Source organism: Equus przewalskii, unplaced genomic scaffold, assembly GCF_037783145.1.
Source record: "Equus przewalskii isolate Varuska unplaced genomic scaffold, EquPr2 ChrUn-13, whole genome shotgun sequence".
Classification (NCBI taxonomy): Eukaryota; Metazoa; Chordata; class Mammalia; order Perissodactyla; family Equidae; genus Equus; species Equus przewalskii.
The window spans coordinates 14,228,131-14,251,955 of record NW_027228750.1 but is presented as its reverse complement, the minus strand read 5'-3'; positions in this window follow the sequence as shown (position 1 = coordinate 14,251,955).

The following is a 23,825-nucleotide window of genomic DNA, read 5'->3' as shown; positions in this document are numbered from 1 at the left end:
TCTTCCTGTCTTACAGTGACCTGGCCTATTCTCAGATCACAGAAAAAGTAGGGTTTGTCACTAGGGTAAAATCTGTCCTGTAACAAGTGGACTCCAAGATGCAGACCTCAGCCCTGGTGCAAACATCTCTATAAAGGTGGCTCTAGTGGTGCAGGAGTCTGAGCTTCTGGGCATCATTAATGCCTTAGCCCACTATCATATCAACCTTTCAAAATTTTAGATGAATTGTCTGTTTACTTTTCAGTCTTCTTCGTGTGTTATATTCTTCTTAAGGTAGGGATTATTCTTAACACTTCTGGGCTTAGCACAAAATAGCTGTTCATTAAATATTGGTTTAGCTAATTTGAGGCAACCATTATAAATAATGTGCCACTGTTATAAAATATCATCAATAATACTTATGATGGAGAAATATTATAAGCAATCTAAACGCTCACTAAGCAAACTATCACATAGCCACTAAAAAGACATGTGTATTATATATTTTATATATATAATACTTTCATATAATTTTTACTGAAATATCATGATATAAATTACATATAAAGTATTATACCAAAGATTTTAACTTTTTAAAGCCTAGTTATAAAGTTAAAGGCTGAAATGTTGCATTATTGTTAGTTGTCTTTGAGTAGTGACAAGATGAAAGATATAGTTTTATTTTTTCATTATCTTATCCTATATTTTGCAATATTTAAAATATCTATAACTTTTATAAAACAAATACAGAAAGAAATAATTTTAAAACTATTTTTTTAATGCCAACATGTATCACACAAGTTTTTATTCACTTATTTATTTTGCAGCCTGGTGTCACTGACTTATTAATGACAATTTATTTAACATTCCAGTAACTTAGGTTAAAAAAACAGAAATACAAAGGGAAGGGAAAAAAAATAGAAACGGTAGGAAAGGCATTTACAGTGTATAAGTACTAGCTCCTCACTTACAACAAAACCAGATACTTTTCAAATATTTAGCCAATTAGCAAATTTGAATAGTGTTCTCAGGAACATAAAAATACAGAAAAGAAATATTTAATTTCTTGTAAAATATACTCTGTATCATGTTTTATGATATTACTTCCTTACACTCAAACTGTTCAAAATGTTTTCACTTTCTCTCACTGCTTTTGTAAATTTGGTATTATGCCAAAAGGAACATCTTCCAGCTGAACAAATAGATTTCTTCTTAGTGCACTGGAGCATTGAAATGTACACTGAAAATAATGTGAAAATAATTTACAGTTTTGGCCTAAACACTAAATAAGATGTTTTTTTGAACACTTTCCAGTTCCTCTCTACCTGGCTAATCACTTTTTGAAAAATATGCTACTTCATTAATGATTTCCTGTTGCTTTTAGAACATATAAATTAGGGAAAGATTAATTTGATTTTTGAATTTTGGGGGCATATATGTAAAGAAACTAAACTCTGGGTGGGGGTCATTATTATTCTTGCACTCCATGTCATTCTGGAATGGGAAGTCACTTAAATATATAATCACTGGTATCTTTTATTTCAAACTTCAGCCTGAAAAATGGTTCTATTCTGTAATATATAATCATTTGCATGGTTTAAGGAACAGGTCTAGCTAAATAAAAAATAAAGAGTTTGCCAAAAGTACATCTGGAAACGATGTTAAAGGCATGGATTTCTATGTGCAGAATCTTATAGGAGAGGTATATTTCTAAATAAAAAAGCACATCATCAATCTACTGCTCCATTTAAGAATCAATTCTAACTTTTCAATGTTCAGTGATGGTTTAATATCAACCATAACTCTAAAGGAGGCATATATTGCCATTGAATATTCAAGTTAATTACAGTGATGGATCTTGGATTTCATTTCTTGGTATCATCCAGTTAAGAAAGAACTAAATGCAGAATGTCAGTTTATGGAAATCGTGTACATAACAGACTGAGGTTTCTCGGTATGTTCCTGCTGTAGCCAGTTGAAATGCTTCCATTCCTCCCTTGAGTGTAATGAGAGAATGCTTTTTGGGCTTTGAGGTTGCAAATGCAAACCTCTTCAGCTGTATCTTTAAAAACAACTATCAAATAACTCTTTGGTATGCTCCATTTTTTCTCTTCTACTTAGAATTTGTCTTTTTCTTATATCTTTTTATTTAGTTTGGACTTCAGCCCAATATCTGTCTCCTCAGCTGGTACCAATTTGACTCCTAGGTTCTCCAGAACAGTATGTGCCCCGATACGCCAGCAGACCATAAGAAATCTGATTTTGACAATATACTGACGCAATCAGCTGCTGCTGTCTCATTCCACACACGAAGGCTCTCCCTCACCTGGGCATTTACATATTGATGATACTCTATTCTTTCTGGAGGGCATTCTCTTCTGATGATTGAAAGAGAGAAATCCCTAATAATTGCAATTAGTGATGATCTAAAACATAAAAGTGTTCTGGTTGCTGAACAAATAAAAGTAATAAACAAAGAGTTATGAAGGAAGCTGAATAAAAGCAATGAAATTTACCTATCTATTAAACCCTACGTTCACCCACCTGCACCACCTTGCCTGCTTCAGAAAGAGGTCTCTTTCCTCCAAAGCCTTCTGCTATTCAATTAACTCCATATGTTGTACTCTCTTGCCTTAAATTTCTCTCTCAATTGTAATTTTCTCTGTAGTGTTAATATTTAGATATTCTTAAATCTCTCTCATTAAAAAAGAGAAAGACAGCTTTTCCCTGATGCCACATCTCCATCTAAATAATAGCATCCCACTCCTCTTAATCACAATTCAGCCTTTTAAAGAGTTGCCTATACTCACTCCACTGAATTATCTTCAAATCACCTCTCAATCCTCAGATGGAATGCTTTCAGCTACAGATAACAAAAAAGAAAAGTTGCTCAAACAAGTGTTTTTATTACCACATCTAAAATAAGCCCAAAGTTGGATGGTTCTAGAATTGGTAAATCCAGTGGCTTAGTAATATCAGGGCTCTGGTTCCACTTCTTTGTGATTTTCCTTGCTTTTGCCTCTTGGTCAAAAGAACCTTTCTGCAGTTTCAAGCATCAAGTCCCTATAAATCAATCAGACAGGAAAGAAGAGGCAAGACTTCTCCATAGGGATTTTTCTTTTATCAAGGAAGGAATCTTTCCACCCCAAACCAATCACCCAAAAGGAGAATAAGATAACCCCAATCTTTCCAGTAAAGCTAATTCCTTATCTGACAATTTCACTTGATGTCCCAAAAGCCCTTCAAATTTAACATATGCAGAGATTGAACTCATCTTCCACTTTAATCTCTCTAAATGTTCCCTATCTCAATGAGTGATGCCTGCATATATTCATTTCCTGAGAGAAAAGTTTGTACCTCACCACCAACATTCAATTAGACACAAAATTGTAAAGATTCTATGTTCTTAATACTTCTTCAGCTCATCCACTTCTTTCCATCCTAACGTCATTAATTTGGTTTGAGCAAGTATCATGTCTTGGTTGGATTACTACCCCTTGCTAGACTGATCTGCTTAACCTCTTGCCCCTTCTTAAATATTATCCTCATCCCCAGGGGAATTCTTTTAAAAAGCAAAGTAGTCTACATCATCTCCACCTACATAAAATCATTCAATGAATACTGGCAGCCTTAAAATTAAGTTCAAACCTTAACAAATACATGAGGTCCTTCATAATTTGGCCACTGCAGATGTCTACAAACCTCATCATTCTCCTGATGTGGCTCCAATTACACTAAATTATCTGCAATTCTCCAATGCCCCATATTCTTTCTTGACATGGTCCTTCACAAATTGCAGCTTCTTTGTAGGCAATGATTTCTCAGATCCCAAGTGCAACCCCACCAAACCTGGCTAATTTCTCCTTCAAGACTCAGCTCAGAAGCCTTTTTAAGCTCTCTCAACTTTTTCCAAATGTTGTTTAGGGGCCCATTCTCTGTGCCTTCACCATCATAACACTTCACATTTTGCATTGTCATTATCTACTTCATTTTTGCTTATTGACTGTAAGCTTCTTGAGGCAGGGGCTGTATATCCTCTGAACCAAGACAGTGCCCAGAGCATAAACGGTACTAAAAACAGGTTTTGACTACATTGTGTACATACATCAAATATTTAATGCAAAATTAAGATATATAGTCCAATAAAGAAAATTTTTCTGCATATATTGATTTTTGTAAGACATCTCACAAAAACAGAAAAGTTAAATTGCACTTAATTATACACTATATTGAAAATAATATAATCGGTACTTTCAGGAAAGTCTGGAATATGCAAATAACATAGCTATACTATAACAAATCATATCAGAATTACTTCTACCATATTTCTAACCTTTCCATTCTGAAATTAAATTCAGTCTGCTAAATTTAATTAATATATTTTTAGCTTCATTTCATTTTAAATGTTTCATTTCTTTTACCGTTACTTCCACTTTTTGCTGCTGTGGTTCAGCCTTGCTCTTATTTATCAAATACCTTCATCGAAATTTTGTAATTCTGCTTAGTATAGTTATTTAGGCCTAGGCCCAAGGCTGGGACCACTATAAATAATAATTCAACAGACTGAAAAGTAGTACCAGGAGAATAAGTATAAAAGGGCCCTAGAAAAACAAACAGGTAACACTCTACATCATGGTAAAACTCTACCAGCAAAAATCATGCATTAAGGGCATCTTTTATACACAAATTTATTGAGTATTCTAAGTGGGCATTTATACTGAACAAATAATTACTTTGATTAGATTTATGTTCCAAATATGATTCTGTTTCGGTGGCTGCAAGAGAAGAAGATTTTCATTAATTAATTAACTCATACATAGGCATAATCAACCAACATAATTAGTAGTCTACAATGATCCAAGGAATATGTCAAACATTGATGGTGCAAAGATAGTCTAGCTGGGAGACAAATAAATATAGGCAAATATTTACAATGCAATAGAATAGTGATACTAGCGCTGGAATCACAAGTTGCTACCAATGCATGGATAGAAAATCTTAGCTTCATTAATAATCCATTACAGGTCTGTTGTTTTTAAAAACGTTATTTACCATCAGTACTATCTCTTGGGAAAATGAATTCCACAAGTTTACTATTCTTATATAAATTATTACAATTTAAATTATCCTAAACTTTGTTTTTCTGGGGCTTTGAACTACCTATACTAATAATATTTGTTTCCTTATCATCTCAAGTATGTACCAGGCATTGTCCTTGATCCTTCAACTTCTGTGGTCTAATTTAATCCTTAAAATCATCCTAGAAGAATGTTATTTTCATTCCTATGTTACATATAAGAAACTAAAGATCTATGAGACTAAATTTAACAGTTAAGGACATTTTGAATTACAGGTGTCAGAAGCCCCAAATGTAAATGAATAAAACTAAAAGGCTTCCCAGTTTATCTTTAGTCTCTGGCTTTATTGAGCAGCATGATGCTCTGTTAGCTCTGGAATTTACATCTTCTCTTTTCAAGCTCAATGGGCAATTTGAAAGCCCAGGTAGACAAAACCCTATATAATCTTCTCTTTTCTGCTGCGACTCTGCAGAAGCAATTGTCCCCTTGTGATGCAGGAAGTACATGACATGAGGTTCTTGATTATTACCTGCCGCCTTGCCTCTGATTGTTAGTTTAGGTAGCATTTCCATCATGCAAAGCCTCAGATTTCTAGTCCCTCAAACATCATAGATAGCAAGCTCTAAGCAAAATTGGCTCTGTAGAAAAATTATATTTTCTTTGTTCCCTGCTTCCAGATAGGCCAGTTTTAACCAAGCTTTTTGGTCCTTATGGGTCCTTGCTAAGTACAGAATGTAACCAACATACTCTAGCATTCTAACTTTTTCTACCAAACCCCTTATTCTGCAGCATTAATAGGCTTGTTGTCTAAATTCCAACAGGTAACATTCTCATTAGCTGTTTCACTACCAAGAATAAGAATTGCCAGTCTCCCAGCCTGGGATACAGAGGACCTCACCACTGCATCCACTGTTTCTACTTATCCAGGTTCAAAATTCTGGAAACTATTACTTCTAACATTCCCACATTCTGATGTCAAAATCTGAGTCAGTGAGAATTATTTAGTACAAGTACTAGTATAAGTACAAGTATAAAAACCAACCGTAAATGGTTTAAGCAAAAGAGGAATTTATTTTTATATAACTGAGATTTCTAGAAATAGGGCCTACCTCTGGCACAGGTGAACAGAGGGCACAAACAATGTCATTGGGCCTCACTTTCACGCCTTTTCTCAGCAGTGCCTTCTTTGAGTGGACTTCAGTTTCAGGTCACAGGTGGCAATGAGATAGCTGCTACAGTGCCTAGCCTGGCATCTCTCAAGTAAAGCCTCATGATGGAACACTACTTTCTTCTGGCAATGCCAAGAGACACCTCACTGCCTCTTACTTGCCCTGAATGTGTCTCATGCCCACGCCTGAGCCGAGAACTGGGATCTCAAGGAATGTGATGTACCAGTTAACTTTGGACAAGGTCACTTACCCTTACTGTGAATCAAGGATGGGGCCCAATCCAAACATTTGGGAAAAAAGTGGAGGAGAGATAAAACACCAAAGTAAAGTTAGGAGCTTTGACAGGCAAAGAGAGGAGATGAGGTGAAATCCAATTAACAGAGGACCACTCCACTAAGACCGGATTGCTAGCACGCGACTAGAAAAGAATATGAAACTGCCTATGTTTCTAAGCATACATCATCCCATATCCTTAAATCCAGTATCAAGGGCTTCCATAACTAAATCAATTATCTAATTCCATATATCATTTATGTTTTATAGACTTTCTATTTTCCAGAAAAATGTCTTAAAACCTGTTATTTTGCACATAATTTTTATCATTGGCACTTTTGTGTGGTAATTAACAACAAAATTAAGTATGTTTTCAGTTCATCCTTGTACTTGTCAACTTCAAGAAGTGGGACCTTCTTATCTGTTACCATGCCTTAATCTATGGAGGACAATCAAAAGAGAGGGCAAGTAAATGTCATATCACACAATTGCAAATAACTAAATTTCGGAAAATAGAAAAGTATCTTCATCTTGGCATAAAGTTCCTCTAGTTGGACCAAGAAGTGGGCAGTAAAAAGGATGCAGCAAACTAATGGTAATAGTCTGAACAGAGAGTGGAAGCAATATGACTTATGCCACAAAATGAGCACAGATAGGAAAATTGTCCAAATGTGCAGTAGCATTTAGAGTTTTGGAGAATTTAGGCCTAAGGCCTGCACTCAAATTTAGTGGAACAGAAATAATGAGGGACTTCTTCAAAGGAGAAACAGAAACGACGAAAAACAAAGTGAAAATTCGATGAGCACTTAACGTTCAACTATTTCAGTGATTCTCAAAGGCAGGACTGGTGGCATGTAAGCAGCTTGGGGGTGGCATGCTGGCATCACCACAATTTGAAAAGTATATGAAGTATACCTATTTCATCAACACACATAAAAATCCTTTGGGGGAAAAAAAGCCTTTAATTTGAAACATTTTTCTATTAGGATGAGAAAATATCTTAAAACTAAACTAAACCTGAAATGATTTTGGATACACTCACTGCTAAGATGGAGAGTTTTGGAAAAGTCTGAAACTCTACAAATTGGGTAAAGTGTCCTGAATCTGTTTAAGCTCTATCAAAAGCTCCTTTATTCATGGGGCGCAAGAATTAACTAAATAAGCTACACTCCCACCTAGAGGGACAAACATTCTCTAAATCCCTGAGCAGAAGAAGAACTAATATTTGTATAAGCATGTGCAGTTTTCAGGGCATCTTCAAGATCCTAAAATGGTAAATACTATCTACTATTGTGTTGAAATTTTCTAATTTATGATATTTCTACTTTTCAAAGCACTTTGTACTTATATTCTAAATCTATTAGCTTTGTATGAAAGAAATGTAATTTTCTGAGATTCATTTTAGGATCGACTTCATAATTTTCCCTGGCATCTGAAAAACCTTTAATGTACTTAAATAATTTAAAATTATTTTAGTGAACACCACTTTAACAATAGACAGCATTTGATAAAGATAGTTATAAATTACTTTAAAACAGGTTGCTTTGCTCTCTAGCTTTGTGTTCCCCACCAGACTGCCCGTCCAACACTTAGTACAGAGCTCTACACATGGTGAGTGCTAAGTTCATTTTTGTTAGATATAATTTAGTAATTTAACACAAATGGAAAAATCATATATTACATACCTCCAGATTCGCCTTCATTGTTTGAAGTCATAACCTAGGCCATGGTATTTAGTACAGATAACATAGATATATTATATCTTTATATGCAGTAATAAGTACACAAGGTGATATATTAAGTTTAATTCATTCAACAAATACCCATTGTGCTTCTGTCATGTGTCAGACAGTATGCTGAGAGCTGAGAATATATTAGTAAACAAAGCAAAGACTGTGCACTCAGGATGTGATGGAATAAGAGACGAGCCATCTCTTAATACAGCGTGTTCAATGTTAGATTGTAACAAGTGTTTGCCTAATTTCTTGTTAAATTTGGGTGTTTTAATAAGAAGAGAAACCCAGTATAGATTTCTACTGTTTTCCTCAATGGGTCAATTTAGAATAGGCTTCCATTTGTCTGAATTAGTAACCTTAAGCACCCAATGTTTCTCTTCATCTAAAGAAAAGTTTCTATATATTTGTTATAGTAATACTTGCGATATTGTTTCACCAAAAGAACAGTTTGCAAAATCATAATAATCACTCGTTCATTTAAATAATAGATATTAGTATTGTTGATGCATTAAAATCACTTTTCCCGTATATCTTTTAATACTGCTATTGTTACTTTGGGAGACCAATATCACTTTTTTGAGATCTGGGTAAAATTCTGAAATTTATATATTATAATGTCTTACAAATTTAATTTGGAAATCAGCCTGGAGCAGAATATTGTCCTATATTTTTCTAAAGCTAATCCAAGAAATGTGAAGCAAATATGATTGTAGTTTACTGAAAAGAGCACTGGACTGGAAGTCAGAAATTCTGTGTTTAAGACTTGCCTAGACCACTCCCTTCAAGCTTGCACAGTCACTGAAAACCTCTGAAGCTTGCTGTCTAGTCTCTAAAATGGAGAAAACATATCTGCACTGTTAGTCTGAGTTATTTAGAGCATCAGTTAGAAATCATATTTGTATGTACATACTTTGTAAAAGACATCTTAAATTTGATGTAAACGATGCTATTATTTACGGATTTTTTTAATAGATTGCATTATTGAAGTTTTACATTGACTCTATAACATATATGTTTAGTTGCTTATTTGCATAGTGACTTTCTATGAAAAAGAAACTAATTTTTTACAACATAAAATATAAGTAGTAGCAATGATTTTTTAACTACCAAGAAGATTATGAAAAGGAATAAAAATCGAGTAGGTTACATCTTGAAAAGTTACTGTGCCACATTTTTTACTGAACACAGTGTGCTCCATGGACAGAAAAAGAAAAGAAAACACACATTTTTTAGTGTGTGCTTCCTTCTGAGGTATATTACTAATATTCTCAGGGAGGAGACAAGTCCAACACTGAGAAGCTGATGTTTTAGAACCCACTGTCCCAACCTGACTTTCTTTTCTCCTGGGAATGTTATGGTTTGTGGGGGAAAGACTAACTATTTGGAACTTTCTACACATAGGCTATTTATTCATTCATTCCACAAATATTTGTTGAGCATCTTCTATATGCCCACATTCTAACCGGGGAATACAAGGATGAATAAACCACGGTTCCTGCCACCAAGTAGCTCACAGACTAACAGAAAAAAAAATTGTAAGACTACTATTTTTTGAAATGTTTGTTCCTGGTTATTGTCTAGAATACCCTTTTGAGCAGAGTGTTGCTCCTAGGACTGTCAGGACAGAGAAGCAAATCTACTAGAACTAGGCACATGGAAATTCTATGAAGAGAACAGGTAGAGTTAGCAATACACAAACACATACACACAAAGGCACACCAACCTGAGCCTACATTTGGCATGAACATAGAAGAAGAAGATGGGAAATAGGAACCACTCTGAAGAGGCAGAAGCTCATGTTGGGGAAACGTTTTATTTAAGGCATCTGAATGGCTTAGATCTGTTCTATAAAATATGTGAATTGTGGAAAATAAAATAAAATATACCAGTATAATTAAATAGTGATGAATAAATATTTCTCTTCCCAACAAATTTTGAAAATATGTTAGAAAATTTTGGATGAGGGCTTAGAAATATTTTGAAAATAAAATAGATCACCAAAATGCCTAAATAATTGAATCAAAGGCTACTTTCTTTAACTGCATTTTGCTGGTTTAGATCTCAGAATTCTCGTAACTTTTACATCAGGGAATTATCCATATTTTTACTCTTCATTCACTTGAATAAGGCTCCAATGGTCAGCTCAAGTAGATATTGGTTGGTGAATGCAGAAAAGGTTTTTGTCTGTGTATTTGTTTTCGGGAGAAGAGGTTGAACACTTCTCAGGGAATCAGCAAATCAGTTACTTGGTCATTTTAATCCTGAATTTTGGAAATGATCACAACTTTTTTATAACGCTTTCAGTAAAGATTTCTTCCTAAGATTCTGGCCAAGAATACCCTCCAGTCAGGTATGTTGGACATTACTGTGAATACTGGGACATAAACCAAGAAGAATAAATTAGAACCTTAAGTTGTAAGCCAAAATACACACTAGTGTAAAATACTGCTCTGTAATGTTTGGCTCATGTAAAGAAGGTATACCTTTTCAATTCGCTGGAAATAGAGCTGAACCATATTTTTAGGTCATTTTCTGATTAATTCTCATTTCCAGGTGAGGAATAACACAATTATAATGGTTTATCTTATCCCTACTTTTTCATGTCCATCTCCCAAACACTTCTTTTCCACTACCTTTGATATCTCACATCTAGGTTCTTAACCTGAGGCCTCTTAATCTTAATCCTTGAACTCCTGTGTTGCCCCGCTTAGTTTAGAATAAGGTAGTCCATTGTCTTAGTTTGGGTTCCCTAGAAGCACACTAAGAGGATTCCATGGGGCGGGGGGGGGGGGGGGTGGGGGGGGGGGTGGGGAGGACCTGCTAGAGGAATGGGAAAGGAAGGAGGCCATGTAAATGTTCAATATCAAGCAAATCCTATGGAAGGTATCTTTGGCTCAATCCTTCAGGGAAACTCTGGAAACAGCATAGATCAAATATACTTCAGAGGTCTCCTTACCAGAGGATGGAGAATTAAAATCTTCTACTTGCCAGTCTTTTTAAGTGCTGCCCCCAGGTGCAGTGGTAATTCTCAGGAACTTGTAGTTCTCAGGGATCATAGGCTGAGCTGGTTCTAACAGGCTGAGATCAGTTCTCCAAAAAAGAGACACTCTTGCTGGCTGATAAGAGGGAAAGCCCACTGGGTTCGCACATAAAAGTAGTAAAGGGATCCAAGGGAATTTGAGTGGAGTATTGATAGCCTTTAGCTAGCCCTGGTGGTCTAGTGGTTAAGATTCCACACGCTCATCACTGTCGCCAGGGTTCGTTTCCCAGTCAGGGAAACGCCTCACCCATTTGTTGGTTGTCATACCGTGGTGGCTGCATGTTGTTGTGATGCTGAAAGCTATGCCACCAGTATTTCAAATACTAGTAAGGTCAACCACAGTGCTTCAGCAGAACTTCCAGACTAGGAAGAAGGACATGGCCACCCTCTTTTGAAATTGGCCATGAAAACCCTATGAATAGAAGTGGAGCATACGTCTGATGCAGCACAGGAAGGAGAAAGGATGGTGCAAAAATGGTTCCACTCTGCTGTACACGGGTCTCTAGGAGTCAGAATCCACTCCATGGCACTAACAACAAATTGATACAGTTTACCTCATACAAATAGTCTCTGTCAAGTATATTAAAAGCACTTTAGACTATCAGAAAATTAGGATCTATTCCAGCATTTGTTACTAACTAATCTTGGACATTGGATTTATATTCTCAGCTGTATTAGAACTCTTCTGACTTAAGCCAACAAGATAGAAAGTGATCATGAAACAGATTAGCCAAATAGAGGATAATTTATCGGTTTATATAGTTAAACTACTGTAATAGCTGAGGATAGAGTTTTGCCTTATAAACCAGAGGAAGCAGCTCTGATATTAGTCAGTACCACTTTTCTCTCTCATATCTAATTTTCTTTGTGTGTTAAATTCTTCTTCTTCCATACAGTAGGCAGTATTGCCTAGGTCAACTTTTGACTTCACCCCTCACGATTTCACCCTCCTTTTCTCACAGTTCCAATTTTAAGTTTCAGCAAAAGAAGGACTCTAATTGGCCAGGTTTGATAAAGGAATTGACTGTCTCTAGAATTATAGTGGCTAGAGAGTGAGGTATTACATTTGTCCAGCATGGGACAGAAAGCCGTCTTGGAGAGATCTTTGTGGCCAGCAACATGATGTCATGTAATATTATGGCAGATCTGATTTGGACAGCAAGTTAGAGAGGGGAAAGAATAATTCCCCAGAAGTAAAAGGATCAGGTCCCAGAAAAAATAAACTCAGCAAAGCAAAAAATACATTTCTTGGCCATCTGAGCTTTAGTTTCTTTATCAATAAAATACAATTCAAAATATTTATTACATTTATTTTACAAAATTACTTAAAGATTTCAATATGATCACACCAGCAAAAATAGCACTTCACAAATTATGAAGTTTAGCTAGTGAGCATTACATGCCAGTCACATAGAATACTGAATCTTCTTTTATACCTACTCATCTAAAATGTGTTTTTATATTACCAGTACATACAAGAAGGTGAACTAAGAATCAGGCAAGACCCTAGAGTCTCTCATGCTAGATTTTAGTAAGTAAAACCGAGGTTTAGTTTCCCTGACAAATTAAGAACCACAACTCTTGGTAGCATCCAGCCTTCTTTTTAAGACAGGTGAACCTTCAATGTGGGAATAAGACGGAGCAGCTAGTCTCCTTACGATTATTTTTACAAAGTGTGTTAGGCATATTATCCTAACAGTTCAAAAATCATCAGAGTACTAACATCAACTCACAAGCTGACATAGTGGCTTCCTTGACAAAAACAACCTCCAGAAAGTCAAAGAAGCAATTATTTTCTTCAGAAAAAAGAAGAAAGAAAGAAAGGAAGTCAGGAGGGAAGGAAGGAAGGAAGGAAAGGACAAGGGAAGGAAGAAAGGAAGGGAGGGAGGGAGGGGAAGGGAAGTGGAGGGAAGGGAAGGGAAAGGAAGAGAAGAGAAGAGAAGAGAAGAGAAAGGAGAAATATTTTGCACTCAGTTTCTATACTTCTCCAAATTACTCAGAATAAAACCTCGCCCATACCATCAGTCACAAAATTTTGTTCAACAACATTCGTAGGCTTTACTAAATATTTGCTATGACCTGGCTACTGGTTGCTATTCAATCAAGAGGGAAAGTTGAAGACACAATCCTAAGCCTTAAGGGCCTCATAGTTAAATCAAGAGGAAAATATAAAGTTCTCCCTTTCAATCTGCCTTCCTTTTTATTTCCGTGCCCCACTCCCGTTGCTCCAGACCTTATCACATCATGCTTAAATTATGACAGTAGCCTTCCAATTGGTCTTTCGGCCTGCAATGTTTCCTTCAACTAACACCCAGTCAGACTAACTTTTATAAAACAATTTTTGCACTGTATCATTTTTCTTAAGGAAAAAAGTACTCTATGGCTCCAAAATTGTAACAGGATAATGTTTATTTACTGATAGAGCTTTTGGGAAGCTTAAAGACTTTGCACTGAATTCAACTTAATTTTGGATAACTTTTCCTTACAAATAAGACTAACAAGTAATAGGCAGGAGATGGATAAAAATTAAAATTCCTGGATGCTAGATAGAAATTGTGGGAAGGTTAATGGTCTTTATGCTATAGCACTGAGGAATAAAATAAAAATTTTGAGCAATTGTAGAAAGACAAATGAGAAACAAAATGAAATAAAATTTGGTACAAATGATTGAAAAAATGGGAAATTGAAGGCTGTAAGATCAATTAGGAGGGTAAGGCAGTTATCTAGGCAAGAATGAATAATAGCCCAAATTTGAATGGTGGCAATGAAAATGGAAAGAAAAGTGCAGATGCAAAAGACATTATAAAAGATAAATTTACAGAACTTGATGACTGAGCCAAGGGAGAGGGATATGTAAAAACTATTTTGAGGTTTTGGTTCTGGGAGACTAATGATATGTGTTATAATGAGAATAAGAAAATCAAAAAGAGAAATAAGTTTGTTGAAGTTTCTTGAGAAAGAATGATGTGTTCCATTTCTAAGACGTTAAAGATTCCCGGACTGGGCGTTTGTTGTTTTGTTAACATTCACTATTTACATGATAACAATATATACATTTTTCTTTGGCAAACCACAGCTCCTTCATCCTCAGCTGACTCCTCCTCCAGCTACAGGATGGGCCACCAGTCTTTCAGTGAAAGCATTATATTTCCTTGGACCCAGTGATTAATTCAAGAGCACACATGACCCGGTTGGAGGCAATATTACAAAATGAGATTTAGTTATAACAGTTGGAAGAGAAACAAGTGCTTTTTCCACTGGCTTCCCAGCAGTCAGCATGGTGTGGCTGGTGAGAATGAAGCAAGCCAGCAAAAGGCAATGCTAAAAGTGGAGTGAGCCTCTTTCCTGTTGATATCCTTTGAACCCTTAATTCAAATCTCCTGCATTTTCAGTACGTGAGACAACAAATTCTCTTTGGCATTACAAAAGTTGGGTAGAAGCTCTTGTTTGACAATTTAAAAAGCCACAATAATTGCTCTATAAAATCAATACACAAAAATAGGGCTCCTTACCTTAAAAAAGAAAATCAAGTGGCCAGCCCTGTGATGTAGTGGTTAGGCCACTTGCAAGGTCCACTTTGGTGGCCCGGGGCTCCCAGGTTTGGATGCCAGGTGCAGACCTACACATGGCTCATCAAGCCATGCTGTGCTGGTGTCCCACGTACAAAAAAATAGAGGAAGATTGGTACAAATGTTAGCTCAGGGCCAATCTTCCTCAAACACACACAAAAAAGTCAGGAAGAAAGAGAGAGGGGAAACAAAGAAAGAAAATGAGAGCTTCCCAGAAATCTAAAATCTTATCTATGATGAGAAGTACAAATACATATTTGCCCATTTTTTAAAGGTGAACATCTGTTGAGATGTTTTTCAATCTTTTTCTCATCTCTCTAAGTGTATGTCACAGTTCTGTGGGCATGTGTTACACTATATCATTACATTTATTTTATATTGTAATCTCCCTCCAAATCCATAAGCAAGTCCTTCTTTTGACATGTGTTCTCTCATAAACCCACAAATTACTACTGGAAGAGTAATAGTATATTCCCTCTTTGGAGTTTCGGCATCTCGAAAGAGTGTTATGTCTTTATTTGTGTCCTGCCTTTTCCATTAGAATTCCAGGGAATGAAACCCCAGAATCATGAGTAGAATGATGAATGCTTGAGTAGCTGGGCATATGTTATGCTTCATTTGATACTTTCTTTGAAAAGGAAAACCAAAGCATACATTTTTTTACTAAAATGACTGGTTCTTGTTCTTTGCAGGGGCTGATCTGCTCTTTTACTTTTATAAACTACTGGTATTCTTTTAATTAATTAATTAATTAATTATTCTTGCTTAAATAAATTATTTGCTTGGGATCAAATATCTATATATATGTCTCCCAGAATGAATTAATGAAGAAAAACCTGTGTAAAGGAAATATTCTGCATATATATATATATGGTCTGCCATCAATATATACTTTATACTGAAACAGATTTTCTTGTTTATCGAATTATACTTAGCAAATAAAAGAATGACAATGGGTACAGTTTGATTGCTTGTTAATACAATTATCTTTCTTTTCTTGTTTTTAATGCAAAATAGCACTAAATACTTAGAAAAAAAGTACTTATTAAGCCCCAGTTGTTCAGTATTACAAGATATTCGGAATAAATATATCATAAAGCCCCTTTATTACAGAATTCAAACTCTAGTTAGTGATAGAGAATAAATGGCAGAATTAAGGAGGAAAAGTTAAGCTGAAGGAAAGGCATCGGAAATACATAAGCTGAAACAGACAAGATCAAGACTGGCAACTTTTTAACCCTTCCTACTGGCATCTCAGACTCTGCATGGGAAAAACAGAATTCCTGATCTTCCCTCTAGTGCCCCCTCCCAACAAAATCTGCCTTCACTGCCACCTTTGCTATGTCAACTACTCATCAGTCCATTTTCTCAGACTAAAATTCCTAGTGCCATCTCATCTACAAATGCATTCTTTCTCTCATATCCACAACTAATCTGAAAGGAAAACCTGTTGGATCTGCCTTCAAATTATCTCCAGATTTTGATCACTTTTCTTCACTCTTTTGCTCCCACCATGGTCTGAGCCACCATATGTCTCATATGTGTTACTGAAGTCACCTCCTAAGTGGTCATTTTGCTTCTGCCCTTGTTCTTTCATATTCTGTTCTCAATGCAGTAGCCAGTTATCCTTATAAAACACATTAGATAATTTGACTTCTCTGCACAATAAAAATCAAAGTCCTCATGAGGGCTTATAATGCTCTACAGGACCTGCCATGGTTCTGACCTTGCCTGCTCTTTACTCTCCCCCTGACCACAGTGGTCTCTTTGCTGTTGCTCAAATATATCAGGTAACAATACACCTAGGAATTTTGTGCAAAGCTTCTCACTTTCTGGAAAGCTCCCCATCCCTGTCATATTCTTCAAGTCATTTTTCAATGGTGATCTGTCTAGTTAAAACTGCACCTCCGGATATTCAATCCACCTTCCCCTATCTTTTATTTTCCCATAATGCTTATCATCTTCTTTAAAAATGCTATATAAACTACCTGTTTATTTTGTTTATTGACTGTCTCTCCCTGCTCTAATGTAAGCTCCAGAAGGGCAAGAGTCCTTGCCTGTTTTATTCACTGACTTATTTCCAGAACCTAGAACTGATGCCCAATAAATATTTTTTTGAATTAATTGAATGAATATTGTGTAATGTCTTAGAGACTAAAGCATAAATTTTGAGACAAATTATCTTGCCTCTCAATTAAATCTGACATTTTTTAACATTTTACAAAGTTTTACATATTTAGTCATTACAGCAGCAATATATGGTGGATAATATTATCAATCCATTTACACATGAGAAAACTAAGACACAACAAGTAACTAAAACAAATTTAGCAAGATCACATAATTGATAAGTGATAAACTCGGAATTTGAACTCATGTTATTTGAGGCCAGAGCCAGGAGTTTCTAACACTCTGCCATGCTACCCTTACTGAGTACCTTTGGGCAAGTCATTTATACTCCACAAGCTTCTTTTCTCTCATCAGTTAAATGGGGATACCAATGGCTTCCAAGCATTATTCTGATAAGAAGCAGAGATAATATTTGTATTATTTGCCTGGCAAATAACTGTAATATTACAAATATTTGTAATATTTTACTGGCAAATGATAGGCAGTCATTAAATGAAATAATATTCTAGTCCTTCTCTCCCATATGACAGTTGCTGTAAGAGACATCTCAAGCAAGCTCAATCCTTATGGAATGTCTCTCTGCCCTTAAAAGACATGTGGGAATAAGTTTGGGGCTCAATGTAAAGGGTCAAGAAACTTGTTTATTCAATTTTAGTTTAGAACTTAGCCAGAAAGTCAAAATTGTTTCCCAAAGAGCAGAGCTAGGCCCTAGCTGATAATAAATGATCCTTTTTCCAAAGTATTCTTTATTTCCTTAGCCATGCAGCCAGGGTCACAGGGACCTTGGGACAATTCAATGATTCATACACCTCTATCAGAAACTCTGATGGAGAGCCACAGGCTGCAAGTCTCCATTTCACTTTGTCACTTACCCACCAAGTACCCTTGAGTACATCACCTCTCTGTGCATTACAGACTATAAATGAAACTCGCAGAGCTAATGATCTCATAGCGCTGAACTCTGTGCCAGACACTCTCCTTGTATGTTAGCATCTTTGATCCTCCAAGCAACTTTCCAATTAGGAAAAAGACACATCATTGAGGGTTGGGGTCACCAGAAATTAGGACAAAGAAGAGCTGATTTCTGAAGGACAGAAAATTTTGATAAGCAGAGAGGCAAGATGAAAGCATTCCCAAAGGAATGACAGCACTGACTCTGAGTTAATAAATGTGCATAGCGTACTGGGTAGCGGGCACCAGCTAATGCTACGTGCATTCCAAATATGTATGTAAGGCATGATTCTTAATGGAAAGGAATTTATAGTTTTATAGCTTAGATGGAAAGAAAGATGAGGAGACATTTAATCATCCTCTAGGGCCAACTGTGGCAAATATTATAAAAGAAACTCAACAAAATATTTGGAAGCAAACAGAAAGGAAAGAGTCATTTTTTAGTGGGACATAGAATATTTTACAAAGTAGGTGATATATGAATCTGAAAGACAATCAGGATTTTGATTAATAGGGAAAAATGTATGGACATTCCAAGGAGAGAAACAATCTAAGTGTGGGCATGGTTCTGTGAAAGAGCAAATGGCTCAGAAGCAGAAATGCATGGAGAGTACATGGTAAAAACGAATGTGTACAAAAATATAGAGTTTTAATAGTGTTATTGTATGTCCAGTTAATTTACTGAGAAATCTCAGTTTAATGAGAAAAATAAATGGTGGGCAAAGAAAAGTCCTTCTAACAGTTCAGGCAATTAATCCTACTTTCAAATGCCTTTTGTGTGTGTGTGTGTGTGTGTGTGTGTGTGTGTGTGTGTGTGATATACAGACTTAGTAGTCATTGTACACATGGAAGTATTCCTGAAGGAAACCCAAGAGCTTGTTCACATTTTCTCTCTCTAAATTGCCACATCATGAGTACTTCACTTTTCAAGGAAACACAGTTAGACTCATTGATCCCACAGTAAAGCAAATTTATTCTTAAAGGACCAAAGTAAATATCATGGCTTTAATCAGCTCTAAGAAAACATGCCCAGCACTCCCCTCCTCCCCCTGCCTCAAGTGCATTTGAGGCAGTGCAAGGTCTAAGTTTGAGCAGATGCATTTCAGTGCAAGTAATTACAAGCTGCAACATAATTTCCTTAAAACGACACACATACTAGACAAATACTTATTTGTGGTTATAGAGTGGGTAAAGTTACTATAAAAATAGTAGCACACCTTATAATAGTGCTGTATGCCATAATTTACCTTTGCTATATCTGAAGTGTCATATCTTGTTCCAGACTTAGTATTTAGTAACTAACAATTTAATGTACAAATCTCCAGCCTAAGAAGTAAAATAATTATAGGAGGCAAGCCCCCCCATTTTACACTGAAAAAATATAGTAGATCATGCAAAATGTTTGAGGATTATGTAAAAGAGAACAGTGATTTTTACTCATAAAGAAATGTGCAGCAATTTTCAAATAACTCAGAAAACCTGCAGTAAACTCAATGCAGACATGCAGAAGGATAACAATGGATCATAAATGACAACAGATTTCTCTTAATGAAAGCAAATGTCATGAACACACCCTTAGTTTGATGTACACATGTCCTCTAGAAATAGAAATTAAAAACTATTATTGTAAAAAAATGCAGTCAAATCCATCACAAGTTTCATCCATTACAAGTGAATGTGATGACAGAATATGGTCAGTCTTTTCTGATTTACACTTTGGAGAAACATGAGCAGTGGGGCCATTGTCCTTCTGTTTTCTTATCACCCAAAATAAGTCTCTCACTAAACAACAACAAAAATAATAATCATAACAAAAATATCAACAACAACAAATACATTTCCTATGCTATAGAAACTTTGGAGCTGATAGGGTTGATTAAATGATGGGTGATTAAACCAGAGTCCCGCCAAGGATTCAGCTGTTTTTTGTAACTTATTGGGAATATTCCATCTCATTTGAGTAGCTTCTTTTAACTCTCTGGACACCAGCTTACCACAGAGCAAAAGCTAAGAGTTCAGAATTCAGCTCACTTCAAAATGTCAGCGCTCATAAGACTTTCCCAGGGCAAAATCTATTTCTGGAAGTGTATATCATATATATCAGTTAAGGCATCAAAGGAGACTTTTTGTGCACTTTTTCCAAACTAAAACATGACCTATAAATGTGTTTGGAGCTCATAAATGAGCTCCATAATCTAGACAATAGAAATCAAGTACGCACACAATGTAGTCCCAATAGTCCCTTACTTTCCATTGTTTCAGCTTTTATCAATCTGGTCAAAAATTGAAACAGAAATGCAGAAGCTTAGCTTCTATCACAGGGACTAGCACACTAAATTCAGGAGGGAGGGATGAAGGGAAGGGAATGAAAAGAAGGAGAGAAGGAGGGAGGGAGGGACAAAAGACAAAATAAAAATTTCTACCTAGGGCCGGCCCAGTGGTGCAGCAGTTAAGTGCTCACATTCTGCTTCAGAGGCCCGGGGTTCGCCGGTTTGGATCCCGGGTATGGACATGGCACCGCTTGGCAAGCCATGCTGTGGTAGGGGTCCCACATATAAAGTAGAGGAGGATGGGCACGGATGTTAGCTCAGGGCCAGTCTTCCTCAGCAAAAAGAGGAGGATTGACAGCAGTTATCTCAGGGCTAATTTTCCTCAAAAAAAAAAAAAATTTCTACCTAGCCAGAGAAATATTTGGTGTGGTCACAACAGAGATGAATTTGAGGCATCCCTCTAAGAACTACAAAACAAGAAAAGGAAGATTTCCCTATGAAAGTTAAATGTTAAAATTGTCCTATAATCCCTAAGAGCAGAGATAAGCAAAATCACTTTAAACAGACAGACTGTTCACCCACATAAAGAAAGTCTATTAACATATCTAAAGTTTTATTAACTATTTGAAGAAAGAACTAATTAATCAGAAGAGCGTTTGTAGTCAAAGAATCAATGAAAAGGAGAGCTGAGAAGTAAATTTTGTCAATGGTAAAGACTGTGTGGGAAGAGTTTTCCATGGATTTTGATCATCTTCTATTGAGGAGATGGACCCATCAGGCTATCTTTGCCCTATGCCCTCAAACTAACTAACTAACTAAGTAACTGACTGACTAAGGCTTTTTGCTCTGTTTCATTTAATTATATTAAATAAAGTTTTGATTAAAATGTGCAATCCCAATGGAGAACAGCCCATAGAATAAAATGTGAGCGTACAGTGGAAGCAACACAAGGAGAGACTCTTTAAAAAGGAGAGACTCAAAGTATTAAATGCATCAAAGACATTATGGATGGAAAAGAAAATGTTGAAAATTGTATCATTTTGGGCCATGAGTAACCTGAACACAAACTTTCAGATCTAGTAGAGAAGAAAACCTGATTGCCATGAATTGCAGAATGAGAGTTGAGGGGCCAGAACCAGCAAATGTAAACAAATTTTCAGTAAGTATGACTGCGAAGGAAGAACAATAGATTAGTAGCTAGACCTGGGAAGACAGGGGATCAAGATGGGAATTAGTCATTTTTCAAATCTGAAGGGAAAAGAGAGGATTTAGTACCAATATACATAACCTTTAGGCACGGAGGCAATTACTTGACAAAGGTTATGCCTAATATCATCTCTTTCCTCTGTGAACTAGAAGATCATCTGTTATAAGTAAGAGGGGTTTTCAGTTAAACATGGTGAATGGAACATAGGAGTTTAATTGCTCTTGCTTACAAAAACCCACTAAAATTCCTTTATAGGAATAAATGGTTGTTTCTAATGAAAGAGTAAATAGAATGAAAAAGTAAACAACAGCAGTAAAGTGATCAAGGAACCAGAACTTCATCATGGGAGACTGGTAGATAAGATTCTTAGAATGATGATGAAAGGAAATCCCAGGACATTAGTGAACAGTTTTAGAGAGCAAGCAATCTTAGTACAATAAGGAGGGTTGGAATCTCCAGGAGCATTGCTATTGTAGATTAAAGAAAAATAGATGATAGATAGATAGATAGCAAGAAAGACATATAGGTGATAGATACATAGACAGATGCACTGATAGATTCTTTGATGCGTTTGACCATTTAGTGACGTTTCGTGATTCTTTCAGATTTAGAGGAAGATTACTAGTTAGTACATTGAACCTAAGCAAATTCAATAATGAAGTAATTAAAAATTCTAGGAAAAATAAAACCTATTCAAGGAAAGAAATGTCACTACGAGGTGCAGCTTAAACAATGTTTATACATTCATAGGCATATAAACACTGAACACATATTTAAACAAAAATTTTGATAAATTATATTGAGTCGACAGGAAGTGTGTGCATGTGTATGTGTAGATGTAAGACAGAGAGAAGGAGAGAGAGAGAGTGGGAGACAGAGTTTTTTGGGTAGATTATTAGTATGTGTTGGTGAGCTAAATTCTCATCTTCACAATAGGAAATCAGCAGATATAGTCAAAAATTTAAAAATTGAAAAATAGCAGTAAAATGTATTTATTTTACATCAGGAGGTCTAGTCTCAATGACTAAAAGTTAAAAGTTGTTTTGTGTAGTGGGCCTTGGGGTTGGGCAGTGGATAGAGCAGGGACTACTATTTTCACTATAAGCCCTTAAATCCAATATGACTCATTAAACTATGCAACTACATTACTTTAATTAAAATAAAATTTTAATTAAAAAGAGTGAAGGAACAATTTCAAAGATTTTGGGGAGCATAGTTAAGAGTTCTAGCATTTTAAAGGATGAGAAGGAAAAGAAATGCCTATAAAATTGAGAACAAATTCTTTATCCTGATGTTAGACTTTAAAAACAATCTCAGCTTACCTTTCCAACCAAATCTACCACAGCTTCAAAAATGTACCCTAATATTCAAGCACATGAGATTATTTGCTGTACCCAAAGATGCCCTCAATCACTTCCATAAAATCATTCCTTCTTCATCTGTCAAAATTCTAGCAATCCTTCAAATCCTGTCTCAATGCTGCTTCATTTTTCTCCCTCAACCATATAGAAGCTTTTCCTCTCGTGAACCCCAGCAAACTCTTACTGCACTTACTTTATCTCATCTCATATTCTTTTGTATATTCTCCTCATTCTAAACTGCTCAAATATTGAGGTTGTGTTACTTATTTTGCATCCCTTGCACTAACTAACAAAGTACTGAAATATATATTAGCCACTTCATGGCTATGTTGAATTAAATCGAAATTTGACAGGCAATTCTTCTCTGTTTTTAAGACATTGCTCTCATTGTTTTAAATTACTTATACTAGTACTACATGTAACTTGGTTAAGAAAGATGAAATAAAATTGAGGATTTAGTGTTTTTGTTTGGAGATTTCACCTGAAAGTTCTTTTAATCAGAACTATGGAGGGAAATACTCTTCTTTTAAAGCTGTACGTATAAGTACAAAATAGCCATGAAGAGGGCATGTAGTAAACCAGGAATTTGATCACATAGCACTAGTTATAGGTTCATATTTGTTGGAATCTCTTTGGAAAACCATAAAGAGCAATCTTTACTCATTGTTGAAATTGAAGAATATTGTCTACGGAAATAATAAAAATCATCTAAAGTAAAATAATTGATGATTTGTTTTAATCAGTAATAACAATAATTTCTCCTCAATAAATTATTAGATATATTTACTTCTATTTTTTAAAATGACTATTAATTATTAGGTACTTGAATATTCCAGGCATTGTCTATCATATTTATATTTATTATCTTATACAAATCTCATAGAAATAGCAGTAGACAAAAAATAATAGTAATACACATACACTATATGCTAAATCTTCTAGGATTTCTTTACTCATACTAAGGCTTTAAGCTTCACAATTCTATAAAATATGTATATCATTATTACTTTCAATTTACAGTTGAGAAAACCATAGCACAGACAGGTTAAGTAACTTCCCTAT